Source organism: Pteropus alecto, unplaced genomic scaffold, assembly GCF_000325575.1.
Source record: "Pteropus alecto unplaced genomic scaffold, ASM32557v1 scaffold45, whole genome shotgun sequence".
Classification (NCBI taxonomy): Eukaryota; Metazoa; Chordata; class Mammalia; order Chiroptera; family Pteropodidae; genus Pteropus; species Pteropus alecto.
Window position 1 is genome coordinate 10176255 of NW_006442491.1, and position 7223 is coordinate 10183477.

Sequence of the window (7223 nt, forward strand, 5' to 3'; positions counted from 1 at the left end):
TGGGTTCAAATATAGTAGGGTAGGGGGAGGGTGAAGTGGGTAAAGGGGATCAAATATATGGTAGCTGAAGGAAACTGGACTTTGGGTGGTAAGCACGCAATAGAATATACAGATGTCATATTATAATGTACACCTGACAATTATATAATTATGTTAACCAATGTTACCTCAATAAACTTAATTAAAAAAAAAGTTCTAGTACTGAGTTATAAAAGAAAGTTGTTTCCATATGGGGTATTATATAGTGAATATCAAATAATGTAGTAGAAATTATGTATTTTTTACTGTAAATAGAATTTAAATAGTAATAAACATTATTGGACAACATAAAGGAATTGAATTTTCTTTTCTTTTAAGAACCCAAAGGTATGTACATACCCTAAATCTGACCTTTTGTTCAGATTTAAGTTCAAAGATAAGTTCAAAGATAAATACTACTTTGCAATTCCTTTAATTTCTTCTTTCAGCAAATATTAATGATTTGCCTTTTAGCTGACAGGCACTGTGCTAGGCACTGAACATATAATGGTGGACAAACTAGGTATGGTTTCTGTGTTTAAGAAACTCGTGGCCTACACAGACAGCAGATATTAATACATAATATATAAAAAATAATAAATGTGAATTAATAAATACTAATATATATAAAATAAAATGGCATTTAAGTGCTAAAAGGAGAGGGGCTAAGAAATTTGATCTGGTCAGGAAAGTAAGGGAAAATTTCACTGAGGAGGTAGCCACTGAGATTTGAGGGTTAAGTAAGAGCCAAGTAGGTAAAGAGAAGAAAACTTTTCTGGGAGGGTGGAACACCTCGTGGAAGACCCTGTGATGAGAAGGAGCACTAGGAAACAGGAAAAAAAGATCTATGGGTGTGGCCGGCGCGTGTGGAGGAAGAGAATTTACAGTGTACTATGAGACCTGATGGGTGGTAAAGACCAGTTAGGGAAGCTGTTGATATGTGCTGTTTGCCCAGAAACCAATGAGAAGCCCCATAAGAGTTCAAAACTAGTGATGATAGGCCTATTCTGTACTGCTCTGAGGTGTTAGATTCGGCGGGTAGGATTAAAATGTGTTTGGGTAGAGCCATTTGGAGGATTTTTCTGTTTTCCAGAGAAAATAAAATGATAGCTTAGAATAACGGTTATGGTCTTGAAAAGAAATGAACAGAGTTGAGATATATTAGCAAGTAAAATTGGGGTTGGTTTGGAGAGGGGGTGAAGGAGAGAGAGAGCTCAAGAGTGATTTGCAAATGGGATGAATGTTGGTATCTTGATCTGGGAATAAAGCCAACAGGAAGATCAGATTATGAGATCATGAGCTTAGTTTTGGACTGGCTGAATTTAGGATGTCTTTAAGACATTTAATAGAAGTTAGCAAGTGAGTGGTTATCTAAAAGTTTAAAGATATGGACTGGAGATGAGACTCTAGCTCATTAGTGGGTCATTGAAGGGAGGCATGCAGCTGAGATCCTCTAAAAATATTATGGAATAAGAGAAGAGAGCTTGAGCTTTACCTTTTAACAACTAACTTTTAGTGATGGGTAGAACAGGAAATTCCCATACTGAAGGTGCAAAAAGGATTCCATGAAGGTAGGAGGAGAACTAGAATATTGTGTCATGGAAACAGTAAGGAGAGAGTGTGCCAAAAAGGAAAGATGTTGCTGAAGAGAGAAGTGACATAAAGATTTGAGAATATTATTTGGATTCAATGAGGTCTTTGGTCACACTAACAAAAGCTATTTTAGTGGAATACTGGGGCCAAGCACATATAGGAATGAATTGACATTTATCTCTGTATATTTCTCAGTCTTCTCGCTTGCTGTCAGTCATTTAAAGCAAAAGTATCTAGTTTGACTCTTTAGTAAATGGATATTGGAACAAAGATCAATATCAATTGTCACAGGATGGCCTCAAGCCACACGTCAAATGTTTGCTTAATTTCAACTACCCTGTGATTCCCATCTTTCTACCACATGTCTCTGTAGTGTGTTAGAATGCAATATTCACTTTTAAAAATTAAATTTTGTGTAAGAAATAAAGTGAGGGGGATAATATACTTAGTTTTCTTTTCACATACATAATTGCCTTAAAGTAACATTAAAACTTGGAATGCCAGCTTTAGCAAGTGCCTAAGGACAAGTATTTTTCCTTGGTTTGTTAATGTGCTTTCAAAAATATCCGTTATCAAAGAATAAGAGAAATAACTGGAACTTGTGTTGAAGGCAGTCCAGTGAGTGAGTAAAATAAATGATACAAAAATTTTAAATGTCAGCATTAGGAACTGGTGAAATGTACAAAAAGGAAGCTGATCCATTGCCCAAAGCTATTATTTTTCCAAATAATAACTAAAATCTATAAATTTCTCTCTCTTCTTTTAGATTTACTTATCTATGAAAGGAAATATTATTCAATCTATGTACGTCAAATTAATTTAAGGAAGGTCTTTTGATGGTCCAAGTGTATTTTGAGCAATTTAGAGAAAAATATTTTGTCTTTTTATATATGGGATACATCATTTTGCCAAAAGCAGTTGAATCAAAATGATAGTATTTGAGACTGAAAAAAGTGTATTTAAAAGCTTTCCAGTGTCTATGGCCATGCCACCCTGAACACGCCCGATCTTGTCTGATTCGGAAGCTTCTGATCTCAGAAGCTAAACAGGATTGGGCCTGGTTAGTACTTGGATGGGAGACCACCTAGGAAGACTGGATGCTGTAGGTGGCAGGGGAGGAGGGGAAGCTTTCTAGAGGAATACAGCTTTGGAGAAGTTCATCGCTGACATCTGATGGGATGCTGGAAAAAAGAATTCTTGGAGACACCCAGCCAAGATTTGTTTTGCTCAAAGTATATCTTGCCTTAGTGTTTAAGCCATAAGTCATTTATTCACTCATTGAGCACATATTTTGAGTATCTACATAGTTCCACATATTGTTCTGAGCAGTAGACAATAGTAGTGAATCTGTAGACAAATTCCTGGCCTCACTGATTTTATTTATTTTAGTGGAGAAGACAAATAATAACAAATATATAATGTAGTGAAGGTAGAAGTTTTACAAAGGAAAGTAGAATCAATGGGAGAAAGAAGAGCAATGGCAAGTGCTATTGCGGATAAACTGGTAAAGGGAGCTCTCTGTGGGGAGGTTATGCAGAGATTTGAAAAACTTGAAGGAGCAAGTTTTTATAATTATGAGAGTAAAAGAGCATTTTACATATAAAGTACAAAGGCCCTGGAGCATGCATGGTGTGTGCCCCACAAAGCAGAGCCCTGCCAACTCCATATTCCCCCAAACCTTGAGGACACAGAGAATGTGTTTACTCCAGTGCCTCCCTGAAGATGCTCTCATCAGCTATGGCATCCAAAGAAGAAAAATCTGCTTTCTATTATTGCCTCGTCTTGGTGAGTTTAGTTTGCAAATTTTCTGTGGTTTCATTAAACTGAACCAGAAAGAGTTTTTGAATAGATCTATTGCTTTGGGGAACTGAATTAGAAACTATTTTGAAGTCTGGCTCCCTGGGGTCAGACTTCGAAAGCCAACCTTTCGAAGCCATCCTCCCCAGCTCACCTCTGGTGAGACTGACTCTATTTACTTCTCTCACTGAAGGCAGACCCAGGAACCGACTGCTTCCAGAGGCACTTGAGGGAACTTGACCCAGGGTACACAGGTAGTCTGCCCAGGCAGACCTAGGTATATATATGTACTATCTTATCAAACCAACAGCCCTCAGTGAAAACCATAACACACGCAGCAGGGGCAAGATATGATTTGGGCCATATTGACATCTGCATCTCAGGGATAGTTTGTCTCTTCTTCCACAGATTCATGTAGACTGGTGATAAAGCTACAGAGGGTATTCTTTGAAGTTTAAACTTTGGAAGAGGGACCTCATGGGTCACATTTGAGTAAACTGATAAGCATACCCATTGCAGGGGAAGATACAGAGGCATTCTTTCAATGCAACTTTATATCCTTTGTTCTGGAGACCCAACTGGCTGCCCCGAAGCCACATTCCAGCCCAATGTCATGTTGTGTGTGTGGTCCACATATTATTTAAGAGGAAAAAAACCAAACCAAACAAACCAAGTATTCTTCATGATTGCAAAGTTGAGGGAATTAACACCAAATTTGGATTTCTGCATGCTCTTGAAAAAAAACTCATGATAATAGAACCAGATCCCTCATGGCAACAAGTGGAACTTAACATGGGGGCATTTGCCCTCCATTGCCCCCTAATTCTCAGCATTCCCTACTATATCTCCTTGCTCACATCGTTTAGTACATTTCCTTTTTGGTCTCTGTAGGCATTGATTCTTATGACTCCTCCTTTAATCCATTATCTTATTTTTGTCATCCAGCTTCTTTCCCCCCAGTGTTGAGAACAACAAAGGAAATGACATCATAGTAAGTACATCTGATAACCACTACAATCTGGTACCTTAAATTGAATGAGAGGAAAAGACTTTCCAGTTTCTTCATCCTAACAATGTAGTAATTTGATAGAATTATGATAGGCATAAGAGCAATTATTTAGCTGTGGGAGAAAATGTTAGGTTGTATGAATTTCAGACGGGGAGATAAACTGCCCTAGAGAAGAGAACAGATGGGGCTTTCTCAATATTTGAGTCTAAAAGACAGAGCTTTGTTTCATGTCTATGCTGGATAACTAATTTTCAAGCTATTTTGTCGAAAGGTTTAGACAAAGGATTCAACCACTGTGTCTTCCCTAGACTTTAAGCTCTTGAGATCAACAACCAGATGTCTTTGGTTCACCAGTGTTTGCCCAGTGGCAAGTCTATGGCACATGGGAGACCCTCACTAAACATGTTTCTGGAGGAGTAAAAGTCACAGTGTCATCACGTGTGAGCTCTCCTTGAAGCCTATGAAGCCAGGTCAGCCTAGAGTACTCTCAGACAACTGAATCAGACCCCACCTTACAAATTCTTGAGTGGCTGCAGAAATTCCATTTGGATTGAAGTTGCCCCAAATGGTTATGGCACACAGAGAAAAAGAAAGATTTTACAATAGAGGCCAACTATTCATGCATCAAAACACTATTCTTTTCTTGTTCAGTCTGGAAACATCTTCCATTAATTAGTTATTCCTGCATTTGTTTCCTAAGGCTGATGAACAGCTGGCTTGTACTTGAAGTTACACAAAGAGCGGAGTTTAGGAGTACATTTTAGTATCCACTACTTCATCTAATAGCTCTGGGACATATTTCAAACATCTTGTTATGGGCCTGCCTATATTATTACCGCCTGTGACCTTCCCTTTGGTAGCTGCCGATGCTGATGGGACTCATCTGCTTCTTTCTGAGCAGGATTATGGGAGGAAGGAAGTTGGAGAGATGTGAACAAGATCTTGATCTGGTGAACACTTTGAAGAATACCCAAAGCTTCTCTGAAAATGTAAGCCAAGGCAAGGTAATTGGGGAGAGAAATTTTGATATTTTTCTTCCTATATTTCTTCCTTCCTACATTTAAGCAGGTAGCTATGCTGTGTAGTTGTGTGCTTGAAGAATTTTTGGCAGGTTGAAAGCAGAATCTCTATGAAGATCATGATTCTTCTTGTCTCTGAGCTTGGTGTCCTGGGTAGAGTGGGGCAAAACAAGGTTCAGGCTTTTGAGGATGACAGGGTTCAGAACTGGCACAATGTCACTTTCACCGCATTCTATTTGTTAGAATGAATCATAAGGCCAGCCCAAATTCAACAGATATTAACATAGACCCAGCCTTTTGATCAGAGCAGCTATAAAGTCATGTACCCATATCATTTGCAACATGATGTGTCCAGAGACACTGTTTATCTAGAATTTAGAATTGTCTCCTCCCATCCCTCCTCCCTCCCTCTCCCCCTCCTCCCTCCCCCTCCCCCTCCACCTCCTCCTTTTCCCCCTCCTCCTCCTTCTCCTCCTCTCCCTCCTCCTTTCCCCCTTTTTTCTTTTTCATCTTCTTTTTTGACTACTTGATACTTAAGCTTAAGAAATATGCTGTCTGGGTTCTTGGACTTAAGAAACCATGAAAAAATTCATAGATACAGAGAACAAACTGATGGTTGCCTGGTGGGAGCGGGGTTGAGAGGTTGGGTGAAAAAGGGAAGGGATTAAGAAGTTCACATTGGCAACCACAAAATCTTCATGGGGACGTAGCGTGGCATAATGAATATAGTCAATAACATTGTAATAACTATGTAAGGTGTCCGGTGGGCACTAGACTTATCGGGGGGATCACATCATAAGTTATATAAATGCCTAACCACTATGCTCTACACTTGGAATTATTGAATGTCAACTCTAATTGAAAAAATAAAAGTAAATATGAACTTATGAAGAAATTTGGGTGAGTAAAGCTCGACAATACATTTTTTATAATTTTCTTTAAAACAATTTCAATCTCTGTATCCTTATCCTGCTGAGCTGTTGAAATTCACTCACAGCCATAATTGGGGTTCTAGTACCCTCCCATGAGAATTCAAATACCTGTGAAAAGTAGAGGGAAGTTCTCAAGGCTCTACTTTGTTACAATTGCAGTTCATTTAGTCCCTCAGAGTAGAGCAGAGCTCAGTTTCTGAGCCAGATATGGGGAGTGGATATCTTCAAGATGTCTTGTCCACTGTGCTTTCTATTGGAGCTGTACTGTCACCATGAGAAAAAGTCTGGGCAAGCCTGCTGGAGGATGAGAGCTCGCACATGGAGCAGAGCTGAATCTTCTTTACTAGGCCATCCTAGATCAGCCAGCACTCAGCCCACTGCCTGATGAAATTAATCATTTGCTGGAACCCCGCTGCAACCATCCACCCCTGGCCCAAACCAGCAGAATTTTTCCAGGCCACCACAGACTTGGGAAAGTAACAAAAAGTGGTTGTTTTAAACCACCAAGTTTTGTGGTAGTTTGTGACACAGGATCACCATATTAATATACAACTCATATGCTGAAATAGTCACCATGTCAAGTAAGAAGAGCTTCAATATTTAGTCAAGAAGGCAGGACTAGGTTAATCATTCCAGGCAAGGGAAAGAACTTTCCTTGATTTATATCAGCCTTTCCAATGTATCGATCAGAATCCCAGTTCTCTTAGATATGTCTCATCTTTCTTGCCTTTGCCCAAAACCCTTATAGGTTCCAAGGAAGTCAGAGCAGCTGTAAGAACGGGGCCTTGGCCTCCACGAGGACCCCGAGCCCCCATCTGATCTCTGCTCCAGCCCCTCTGGGCCAACCTCAGGAGT

The 7223-nt window shown here is 39.4% G+C and overlaps 1 pseudogene; it reads left to right on the forward strand.

Annotated features, from left to right (window-relative positions):
• Window positions 1-2586: 2586 nt before the first annotated feature.
• Window positions 2587-2720, forward strand: LOC112471318 (annotated as a pseudogene).
• The last annotated feature ends 4503 nt before the right edge of the window (window positions 2721-7223 follow it).